At 41.5% G+C, this 12498-nt stretch overlaps 1 protein-coding gene across 1 annotated transcript in view; it reads right to left on the bottom strand.

Moving 5' to 3' along the window:
• The window catches only part of FGF7 (fibroblast growth factor 7), a 64900-nt gene extending 53900 nt beyond the window's left edge, over positions 1 to 11000 (bottom strand). The window contains exon 1 of the mRNA XM_061595079.1: positions 10983 to 11000. The gene's annotated coding sequence lies outside the window, so the exon portion shown is untranslated. The remainder of the gene's footprint in view (positions 1 to 10982) is intronic.
• Between the last annotated feature and the right edge of the window lie 1498 nt (positions 11001 to 12498).

Raw genomic sequence — 12498 nt, 5'->3', positions numbered from 1 at the left:
TCTTGGCATTATAAGTAAGGATCCCAATCCACCTTGATATAAATATCAAAACTCTCGCTGATTTTACTGAAACTGGATTGCAACTCTTAAGTGTTGAATGCAGGTGTTACTTCCACATTGATCTATTATCTATTTTCTTTGCCAGCAATTTTTCATCTACTGATACATGGCTCTTATAATGGGAATACAAACATAAATGGGAATAAGACACATTAGAAATAGCTAGTGTCATACAACTCCGATCCTATGCTCTTCATGAGGGCTTCCACAGAACTAATGCAAAGAGAATCTTTATGTTCCTTGGACAGGCAGCTGACCCTACCATCTACAACAGGATGATGGGTATCAGTGGTTCTAATAGCTTTAACTAATATTTTCCACCCACTATTCTAAACCTAATCTACATAGAAAGCCCTCTCCGTCTCAAAGAAGGAAATGAAAGTAAACAAGCTCATTCCTTTGATCCCCATGAAAGGATGGACGGATCAGTCAGTTATCTTACTTTCTCATTCTTCCAAACTTAAATTTGGTTCTCCACATTTCTTCCAACCTTAAATTCGGTTCTCCAATTTGCTTTTCTTTTAAAAAAAATCCTCATGAAATACTTAAGCATTTTAGTGTGAATTTCTGCTATCAAAACACCTTTTTGTATGCAGTTTTGGCTAACATACACATTTTTGCAAAGCAATTCTTCCTAATATCATGCATTTTTATGTTCTTTTTACCAGTATATTCATTTTTAGGCCCATTTTCCTTAATATAGGAATTTTTGTAAACATTGATGGGTTGGAGAACTGCATCACAAAATCTGGATAAGTGCAAACTTTAAAGAATGGCTGTGTTTCAGTTCTCATATTGTTTTCGAAAAGGAAAATTATATAAATTTGGCTTTACATGCAAAATGAATTGAATTTATCCCCCATCCCTATTTCTACAACCCTTCTACTTGCTCCAAACATTGCAGAAAGTCTCAGTGGCAACTTTCACAGTGGCTCATCCATTAGTCAACATTTATCAAGGACTAGCTCCAAAGGAAATGTTCCAAGCAAGATGCCAGGGAAGCATACAACCCAAAAGAATAAGAGGCTATCTCCAGCACTTTGCTGAGCATCAACCACAGATGCCTGGATACTGGACATATTCTATGACTTTCTCTGTGATCTATGACCTGGGGCTGGATAAGGTCCCTGAGAACAAGTTTATAACTTCTCCAGTAGTGAGGAACTTTACCATTGAGGCCATTGACCCTGGCCTGGGGAGCAAATATGCTCCAAGGTGTACTCTGTTTTTTAGAGTATTAAAAATGGCGATGTGCGAGCAGCTTTTGACCTAAAATATTTTAATTGCAGGATGTGAACACAGACTTCTGAATACAAACGCTACACTTCATACTAGCTGGAATTCTTCTCAATCACTGATAGGTTTCTCATTTGCCTTCATATTTCTATCCATCCACTTTACAGGAACTTTCTGTGCTATACTTATTGTGGCAGACATTTCCTGTATTTAGCCTTACTTTTTGTTTTCTCATTGCTCCTGGAGATCTTCACAAAGTCTTTGTTAGCCCAGATAGCCACTTTGTCCCTCCAGGGACTACTGATTTTCTGTACTGGAGACAATATCCTCAACTGCCACCACCAAGGCTCAATAGATGTGATAAACACAATGCAGGGCTTCAGACCTATGGGATGGTGGTGAATTGGGATGAGAACATTCTTACCCCAAATCAAAAGATAAAGGATATGTGAATAGCGATTGATAGGAGAGCAAGTTCTTTTTTGTTAGGGAGAAGATAATGGAATCTTACTGCCCAACTGCCAGGATGCTGGCCTCTTGTTAGGATTTGATTCTCTGAGCAAAGATATTACTTCTACATTGTCAGACCCAAATCACTCAGCAGCTTCACTTTCCAGTGACACATCAGGAACAGGGGAGGCTCTCTTTTAGTGGATGGCATCCAGCAGATTAATGAGGAGGACCTGTCTTCAAATGTGCCATGCAGTGTGATTATAATGTATTATTGTCTGTTTTGGATGGAGAGTCCATTTTCAGGAAGATGCAAGGGACCTGGCCATGGCTTAGTGGCAGAGCATGTGCCTTATCTTGAATGCAGAACATCCCAGGTTTGATTCCAGTTAAAGGATCTTGGGTAGGCAGGCTGAGAAAGAATCACCATGAGAACTTAGGGAGCCACTACAGCAGAGTGGACAATACTGGACTAGATGGACCAATGATGTGAGTCAGCATAACATCACTTCATATGCTTGTCAATATGTTCATCCTCACTTCCTGGAAGTCATCAACAAAAGAGCATCTAGTGTCCTCTGGTGGGTATTTGCTATTTGGTGCTCCACTAGAGTTGTGGAAGCCAGAGAAGAGTCAGTTCCCACTATAGTAGAATGTTTACAACAATAGCTAAAGTAAAATCTCAGCACTAGTATTTTGCAGAGACAGCAGCTATTATGGCCATTTTGAACCACAACAGAGGGAAATCTTTCTACAAACATATTTGTTGTTCTCTAAGAGGGCTCTCCTTTCTTAATCCTCCATTTATATATAGGTTTCCCACATGAGGTCTTTATAATATGTTTTCACCCCTCTCTAATGGGCATTCCCTTTGAATTACAAGCTGTCTGCATTATCAAGAAGTTTATTCGTTAAACTATTTTTATTGCTACTCACATAAGTACCCGAGTAGTGTTCAATAATAAAATTAACTACATTAAAACTCCTCTAGGATGCACACCTTAACTTGGTGAGAGGGTTTGAGCAGAGCTTGGAAAAGTTACTTTTTTGAACTACAACTCCCATCAGCCCCAGCCAGCATGGCCACTGGATTGGGCTGATGGGAGCTGTAGTTCAAAAAAGTAACTTTTCCAAGCTCTGGGTTTGAGAGTATCGAAGAAGCTGAGAGCAATGCCATCAGGAGTCTAGACCAAAAGGCTAGACTTCTGGCAAGGTCACCCAAGATGGAATGGTCAAAGTGGAGACACCAGACTAAAATGCATCCAAACTCAGAGGAAAGCAACGGAAAACCACCTCTGAATACCTCTTACCATGAAAATCCTATGAACAGAGTATCCAAAATGCAACATGAGATAGTGCTAGAAGATGAGACCTCCAGGTCAGAAGGTACTCAGTGAGCTACTGGGGAAGAACAACGCACAAGTATGAGTAGTGCTGTGACTAATGATGCCACTGGGTCAAAGCCGAATGGAAGCCCAGAGGCTGATACGCACAGATGCGAAAAGAGAGTCCGGAGCTGTACACCATAAAGGAAGCCACAGACCTGAACTCAACAAGATCTGAACAGGGTGGTTTATAACAGATGCTATTGGAGGTCACTGATTCATAGGGTCGCCATAAGTCATAAGCGACTTGAAGGCACATAACAACAACATTAAAACTGCATGATACAATAAACAGAAGACAACTGAGCAAAATATTGTCAGTCAGAAATGAGGGGTATGTGTTTCCATAAAGATAATGTAATTTTGTATCAGGAGCCATTGTTCAGACTTTAAGTCAATTCTGTGTTTCACATGTCACAAAGCATACATAGTGATGCCAGCCTTCTGTTCAAATCCCTTTCATTATAAGAGAGGGTATGACATAATGTAAATCAAGGGTGAGGAACTAGATCTGGCTGGTGGGCCAGATCCAGAACTTCCCCACCCTCTGCAGGCCACTTTGACAGGTGGCAAGGCCACCCACCTGTCTGTGAACTGACATAATGTGACACCAGGGGTGGTATTCCATGTTAGTCCTACACAGAGTACACCCGCTGAAGTTAATGGATCTGAGTAATGCAGGTCCATTAATTTCAATGGATCTACTCTGAGTAGGATTTAGCTGAATATAGCCTCAGGTGATTCTACTTTGAACTTGTGGCTTGCAAAGGAAGGATCAGGAGCACACTCTAAGTGTGGCCCCGGTTTTTCCTTTGGAGCCCAGAGTTAAATGCAAGCCACAACTGCAAAGAGAAAATCTTCCTTTGCAATCACAGCTTCAGATTTAGAACACACTCTGTGTTATTTGTTGTTCTTTTCCAGCTGTAATTCAGCACTTTTTGAATTTGGCGTCTTTTTCTGTCACCACAGGGAAGCATTTAGCACCAAATGTGAAAAGCGCCAAATCCTACCAGTGGCTCAAAAGGAAATATTAAGTGCGCTCCCAATTCTTCCATTCCCACTTGTCCCCTTAGGTTTACCTGTCCTGCACCTGGTAACATATGATGTCAGGAGATGGGCAGATGGACACGGTTTGGTCCAAACTATGCCATGGGCCAAATGGAGAGGCCTGGCAAATGTTCAGAGGTCTGTGGTTTTTTATATAGATTAGACATGGGAAAGCTATTTTGACTTTTTAAAAATTAATGTGTTAAAATATTGCAAAGCAAGAAATGATTGATCATAATGCTTACTGGGTTTTCTTTCTCTTGCAATTGGAGAGGAATGCCTTTCTCCCTGCCCTGACAACCGTTTTATGGATTTAAGGGGTTTTGCTAATAACAGGCAGCTCCCTGAAGATACAAGTAGGTTTGGGTAGGTATGCCCCTGGAGTAGATGCCTTCTTGGTTTACCAGAAATATCCATTCTATTTCTGCCTAGATTTTGCTTTATCACACTTTATCTTAAGCTCTTCTTGATTGTGACCATGTATACCTCTTGTGGAATTCAGAGTTCATAACTATCTCAGCCCACAGTTTTGGCAAGAGAAGGATTTGTTTTCCAGAACTGGGGGAGACATGTGAAACGTTTACAGTGGGAGAATGACTTTCTCCAAGTTTCTGGGAATGGAAACAAAATATCAGGAAAAATATGACAACTCATTTTGATGGCTGAGAGCACAAATAAGCTAGCCATGCAGCTTATATATATATATATATATATATATATATATATATATATATATATATATATATATATAATTTATTTATTTATTAAATTTATATCACAGCCTTCCTCCCAGTTTGTAATACTAGTTACTGATCACAAGGCCAGTCTTTGAAGAAGCGCAAGTGCTGTAGATGCACTGAACCCAGGCCTTGAATGAGAAGCCCCCTCCAAAATATGTCATTTTGGTAAACTACACAGGAATATGTTTTAATGCTCTTTTTGCTCAGATCTTTTTTTTTTAAGACTCAGGAAGAGCAATCCTGTGCTCACCTTATGCTGGGACTGCTGCAACACTAGTGGAATAGCCACCATATCCAGTGTGTACTCAGCCCAACAGGGGAGAAGAAAGACAAACAGCATGGGAAAATTCAAAAATAGCATAAAAACTAGAAACAGACTCATAGAGTCCCTGGAAACACCATTAGTGCCCATTAGTGGCACCATTTGTGAGTGGTTGCATCAATGATATCCACATGCCACATGAACATGGAGAGAGCCAATCTGTGTGGGCCAAGCTGTGGACATGTCCACCACACCTCCACACCCCCAACACACAAGAAATACAGAGAGCTAGGCAGAGGGAACTGTGTGGTTCTGTCTGACGAAGCAACAACAAAACACACTCAGGAGATCACTGCTTCATATTCCATCATGGACAAAACATTTTGTGTCTGCCTAACTCCTCAATGGAAGAAAAACACAAACCAGGCAGCAGCAAGCAAGGGAACTCTGTGATGCAGTCTGCAAAGCAAACACAGACATGCCCAGGAGGTTGCCGATTCAAATCCACACAGGGGATTTCCCCTCCTCCCCCCAGTAGCCATTGTTTTATTGAAAAGAGAATAAGTATAATTTGAGAGACACACAAAAAAATGTTCCCATGCTTCCAGAGGCATTGGTTCAAATACTGTGCCCATGATCATACCCACATGCTACACAGGGGTGAAAAGAGCCAACCTGCTCAAGCTAAGCCGACAGCATGCCTGCCATCTTGCCAGGCCCCAGTACAAGGGACATATAAAAACTGCAGATGGCAATTTTTATAATAGACATTCCCCCTTCTCTTCCACATGGGAGAAATATCTTGTATTAGATTATAGCTACCCTGTGAGTGTGGCACATTTGTATCATCATAAAATACGTTTCTGGCTTCAGAACTATTTATTTTAGCCATAAGGAAATTTAATTCATTAATGGATGGATTAATCAATTTCGGCTGCAATTCTAACCTCGCTTACCTAGGAGTAAGCACCACTCGCCTAGACTACTGTAATGCGCTCTATGTGGGGTTACCCTTGAAAACAGTTCGGAAGTTATAATTGGTACAGAATGCAGCGGCGCGTCTGATTGCAGGCAGCCGCCGTAGAGATCACATCACTCCTGTGTTGAAGGAGTTGCATTGGTTACCGGTTGTGTACCGAACCCAATTCAAGGTGTTGGTTTTAACCTTTAAAACCCTATATGGTTGTGGCCCAGCCTATCTGAAGGAGCACCTCCAGCATCGACAGGGATGCCGCTCAACAAGATCAACCTCAGAGGGCCTTCTCTGGATCCCACCAGTCAAAACAGCTAGGCTGGTGAGGACTCGAGAGAGGGCCTTCTCAATAGTGGCCCCCACCCTCTGGAACTCTCTCCCAGGTGATATACGCTATGCCCCGTCTATAATGAGCTTCCGCAGGACCCTGAAGACTTGGCTTTTTAGGCGGGCGTTTGAGATGGGCTAGTTTTCTACTGTTTTTAAATTTTAATTGTTTTATATACTGTTTTATCTTGTACGTCGCCCAGAGTGGCTGGACAACCAGCCAGATGGGCGACTAACAAATTTAATAATAAATAAATAATAAATAAATAAATAAATTGAATCTGAGAGGACTTGCTTCTGAGAATACATGTTTAGGATTGTGGTGTAAGGCTAATATGATCTGTTTACTAAGATTTACAGTATTTAATTGGGTGACAACCCCAACAATAACTTTAGCAAGGTCATCCACTTAAGACAGTCAGCATTATTTTGAGCAAATGGATTTGCAGCACTGGCATGCATGCAAAGTACATGACACCATTTCCTAATTTGCAGTAGTCACTAACTGTAACTCCAGTAAACTGGCCAAGTATGTAAGTCCTTGTGATGAATAATCACCTGGGATATGAAATAAGGAGGTGGGGCAACTGACTTCCAGTTGTGCTCTCCCTAAATGATATCCCTGCATCTTCTTAATGCTAAATTTGGCTCTCGTATTATACTTTTAACTGATTGTATAAATGGGTAGTTAGCATGTGTGAAGAGTAACTAAATTTTGTAAAATTATTCTCAAGCATATGCCCCAGGTGTTCAAAACAGTTATTTGGTGAATGTATCTTATATGAGTCAGTGAAACAGCACATTCTTGGAATTTAAATGGATAAAACAGTACTTGAAAACATTTGTTCAAGACACATTTCATAATAAATGTTTCAAAACAGAGCCCAAAATCTTCAACTCATCTCTGATTGCTTTTCAGGCTTGTTGATGGTACATACTTGTACCAGCTGGTGATCTATGAATTATATGCTGGAACAGCTATAGGATGATTTAAAATACAATTAGGCTTCTGTTTAATTAATAATTATTTGCTCCAGCTTATGATCCACAGCTGGGAACAACAGCTAAGATTTGGTGTAGGCTATACTGAGAAGGAGATTAGAGACTGAACACGATTCAGCGTTGTGGGTTTGACATTTTTAAATTATTCTTTTATTGAAATATATTTTAAAATGTTACAACATAACAAATGACAGATAACAAAATAAAACCTCATTAACAAAAATATCATAACACTGACAATACATTTTTGGACATTTTTATTGGGTCTAATAGCATTCCAATATATAACAGAAGCTCTCCATTGGTCAAGCAGGGAGATGTTTTCTCTTTTCCCATAGATGTTTCTAAAAGGCCAACTTATTGTTTATTGCTTGCTTCTTTGATGCCCTGGGCTCCCTTGGGAAGAAGGGTATGTAGTTGTCTGGGGTCTCAGAGGGTCTTAGACCCTTTACCTTTTGGGGAGCAGGGTCCCAGCTGGGTCCCTAAGTTTCCAGCACCCTACAAGCAAATAAGCATGAAAGGGGAGTGTGTTAGTTACTGAGAAGAGTCTTCTAACATGCTCCCTTCTCCTTTCATGCTGATTGGAGCCAATCAAAGTGAAAAGAGGTGAGTCGGCCACTGAGCCACTTCCCTTCCATGTTTATTGGTTCCTAGGGACGTCTGTTGTTGTGGAAGAAGGCATTAATAAGCATCTCATTCTCAACCCAGTAGCAAAAGAAAAAGAAAAAGCGAGGAGGGCACGTAGCTGTGATTATCATGAAGGGACCCTGCACTTCTGAATTTGCCAGTACTGTAATATATAAATAAAATTATTTATGAGTGTGGTTTGCCAAACCTTACATAAATTCCTATGTTGTAGGTAAAACATTTTTTTCAGTATGGTACCAAAAGAATGAGAGCTCATAGCAGCAAATAATCCACATTTTCCCCCCAGAATGTATAGTTTCAAGTAACCCAGAATATTTACCACTGGGCTTATACCTGATGATATCATTAAATCTTTATACCAATGTTCTTCCAATGTAAACTTGTTTTGTCATAATTCTACCATGTATGCATGATGTCCACGTTAGGTTGGTCAATCTGTAAGAAGTACCTGTGGTATTTCTATACATTTTCCAATTTCAGATGGTAACTCAGTACCAGTAACTTGTAAATGTTGTATTTTGAACTGATGGCCAATTAATGCCATAGCCACTCCATACAAATATATGTTCACTGTGAATTTGAAATTACCTATAGTAGATCCTATTTCCATTTGCCTTAGAATCACAGAAGTGTAGAGCTGGAAGGGGCCTATAAGGCCTTCGAGTCCAACCCCCTGCTCAGTGCAGAAGTACACTCATGATACTTGGGTTCAATCCCCACCAAAGATCTTATACGTACAAGTAACTGGAGTCATTTAAATCCTCTCAATGGTGTTAAGATTTCCGGTCACATCAAAATGCCTCTGTATTCATTTGGCTTCTGACTTGTAACTGGCAATCCGGGGCTGTTTCAACCTAATTCAGCCAAAGTCTGGATCCACTTGAATTGGCCCAATTCAGTTTGGGATTCAGGATTTGGCTGAATCCAGTACTTAGCCCTGCTAAATAATTGCTTCCTAGACATTGGCATCAAGGATGTGATGTGTTTTGGACAGATAAAAGTTGAATTTTGACCTATTGCCAATATTTTGGCCTCCCGTAACAATCTTCTGTATATATTTGGTAATAAATTACCCTAAATAAATTGAGAAGCATGTGCGTGCTGAATGAAAAGGAGGTTCTGGCAAATCACTTCCTCAGTTAAGCAGAGGCACACTCTCATAAGCATGAACCAAGAAGAGAGATGTCACACACTTGACAAACACATTTATACTAAACTACACTTGCTGGAAATGTTTATACATTTCCTTGTTGAATGTTAATACAAAATAGGCTGATAATAAAGAATGATATTCGGTATATATATCTTATAACAGGGGAAGAGGATGGATTTGTGGGAATAGAGTAGGAGTAAAACAATTTTTTCATGAACACCTGACATTTTCAAGTGTTTAAAATTTTAAGTCCTGGGAATCCAGAAGAATTTTTATGAGTACTAGAGATCCCTTCTTGCTGCCACAGATACTCAGACTATACATTATGTACTATTTCAAACTGGGTTATACGTCTGATAGGATGTCTTATGTGTTGCCTAGCAGAGTATTCTTTGGTGTGGGTGTGGGTCAGAGGGCTGGCATGCCTTTACAATGTGAATTCACTTTTCCCATCTAGTGTCAGCTGGCATGGAAAAAGTCATCAATATACCAGTACCCCAGTTGTGACAAGATGGCTGGGTTCTTTTCCTTGATTCTCTTCACTCACATCATCCTTCCGTGCCCACAGAGTGCACAAAGCGGATGAAAATCCCATTGTGATTTTGTTCTGGATACAGTCATAGGGGGCAAAGGGAGAAATGTCTCTCCCTAGGCACAGGTAGAAGGAAGTGCAGGAAATGTGAGGAAGTTTAAACTTTTGAATTCAAAATTACCTTGCAAACAACAGCCTGTGTTTACACAAGCATGGCATCCCTGGGCACTTTTGCTTACCATCTAATACACTCATGTGTTACTATAGGCATGCAATAAAGGCTCCCACAAGTGCCTCCTGCATGGCAGAAGGATTAGTGAATGGAGTAAGTTCAAGGAAACCAAGTGCAGGTTCTGTGGTCACAAGCCTTTTACGTGCTGCACTGTCGTGTCCCTACATTTTCCATATATCGCACTGGTGAACAGATGGTCCAGCTTGGCAAGGGATGAGAAAAGATACCCATTTGGCCCTGCCAGCTCTATGATTCTGTGCTTTTTGATCCCATAAGCTCATAAGGTCATAAGAAGAGCCAGCTGGATCAAGCAAATGGCCCATCTATTCCAGCATCCTGTTCTCACAGTGGTTAACCATAGTAAAATGTGTGGCTCTTGCTAATTTCCCCAAGTAAATAAGACAATGTTGGCATTTCTGAAGTAACAGTGTCCTGTGCAATAATCGCTACAGTGTGCAATTGTCTCCAGTAAAGATACACAACTAGTGTAAAATATAGATTCATATGGACACATCGACAGACACACAAGCAGATCTGGTAACATCAGCATTTCCAACATATATTCCTATCCTCTTATGCCCAGGCAATCTCTTTAAGAGTTAGAAGGGAGCTTACAATGGAAGAGCATCATCTGGAATGTAGACACCTGTAGGTGGGTGATAACTGTGGTGGCCACATGATGGCTTCTTAAGAACCTATGAAGAGCCTGTTAGATCAGGCCAACGGCCCATCTAATCCACCATCCTGTTCTCACAGTGGCTATGCCTATGGGAAGCCTACAAGCAGGATCTGAGTGCAAAAGCACTCTCCCGACGTGATTCCCAGCAACTGGCATTCAGAGGCATACTGCTTCTGACAGTGGAGGTAGAACATAGCCATTGCGGCTAGTAGCCATCAATAATTCCAGCCATTTTATACTATTCATACTAACTTACCCCACTGTGAAACCGAGATGAAACAAGGGTTCCTGATTTTCCAGAGGTTCTATTTCTTGCCTTCAATTGCCTCCAATCAAGTGAGGTTTTTGTAGCAAGTTAAATGACTTGTCTTCATAAAAACGCAGGGAAGCCCATCTAGCCTGAGATGAGTACAAAATAATGGCTGCACTCTGACAGCAGGGAGACAACCATTTATAACAATAAGACTGCTCTCTAGAGAAAACATGGAGCAAAGAGGCCAGAAGGCGCAAGAGGGTCCCAATATTTGCATGGCCAGCTGCCGAAACTTGGAGGAATTCCTCCACTGCGTTTGGCCTCACCTCCCAACAGCTGTGCAGACGAGTGCGCTGGAGGGGAAGTGTCAATAGTGATGTTTGAAATCCCTCCAACACACTCCCAGGACCTAGCACGATTTTCAAATGTTTTTGTTCAACTATTTCTAATAAAAAAATGGAGTGTTGTCAAGTCTTCAAGAGGAACTTCCAAACTAACTGAGCCTCTCTTCCCTGCCACTTCCCCCCCCACCTCCCCCAGCAAAACCAAATCAAACCAAACCAAAAAAACAACCATACTTTAGAGAAGGGAAAGTGAAAATAGGGGACAGGACTCCACAAGCCTTCTCCTAAGTGCAAATGATGGAAATGGACTGCCTTCAAGTTGATCCCAACTTATGGCTACCCTATGAATACGGTTTTCATTGTAACAAGTATTCAGAAGGGGTTGACCATTGCCTCCCTCTGAGGCTTGTCCTCCCCAGCTGGCTAGGGCCTGCTCAGCTTGCCACAGCTGCAAAAGCCAGCCCCTTCCTTGTCCACAGCTGCTAGCTGGGGGGCAACTGGGCTCCTTGGGACTATGCAGCTTGCCCACGGCTGCACAGGTGGCAGGGCGTGTAACCCTGAGCCACTCACTGTGGGGGTGATCTTTAGCTGGCTCTTGACACCCACGAGACACAAGAAGGGATTTTTGATCTCACAGACTCTGGACTCCCAGCCAGACTCTCCTCTCCACTGTGCTATACCAGTGCAAATGATATGCAGAAGGTAATTTCATGCTGGGAATCATAGGCCTTTAAGTCTGAAAACTACAAGGATTGACTGTGGAGGGGGGGCATAGTAGCAGCAGAGATAGTGTGTGAATCCCTTTTCAAGGTGGGGGGAGTTTACATGTTGAGCTTTCCTAGTTGAAGTCTCACACCCCAGTGTCAAAGAGGAGGAGCACTCTTCTTATCTCCATTCTCCTGATCCATTCTGTTCTGACCCTATTGTTCTGAAACACACTTTGTCAGGCAGTCAACTCAATCTTTCCCTTCAACCAGCAACCAGATAAACAAATGGTATACAGAATCTCCAAGAAAGCTCACAGTCTGAGACAGTGAACTGAGAATGGTGATAAGGGTGGAGATGTTTGATGGCAGATCATTCTATTGTTGACTGAAGGATTGTTGAGAAGGTAGGCTCCATGGGAGAAATAGTCCTTTGAGAAAGATGGTTTTTCAGAGAGACAGCTTTGAAGA

The sequence above is a fragment of the Rhineura floridana genome, chromosome 14, assembly GCF_030035675.1.
Source record: "Rhineura floridana isolate rRhiFlo1 chromosome 14, rRhiFlo1.hap2, whole genome shotgun sequence".
Lineage (NCBI taxonomy): Eukaryota > Metazoa > Chordata > Lepidosauria > Squamata > Rhineuridae > Rhineura > Rhineura floridana.
Note: the sequence above shows the minus strand (reverse complement) of the source record. Positions and strands in the feature narration are given on the sequence as shown.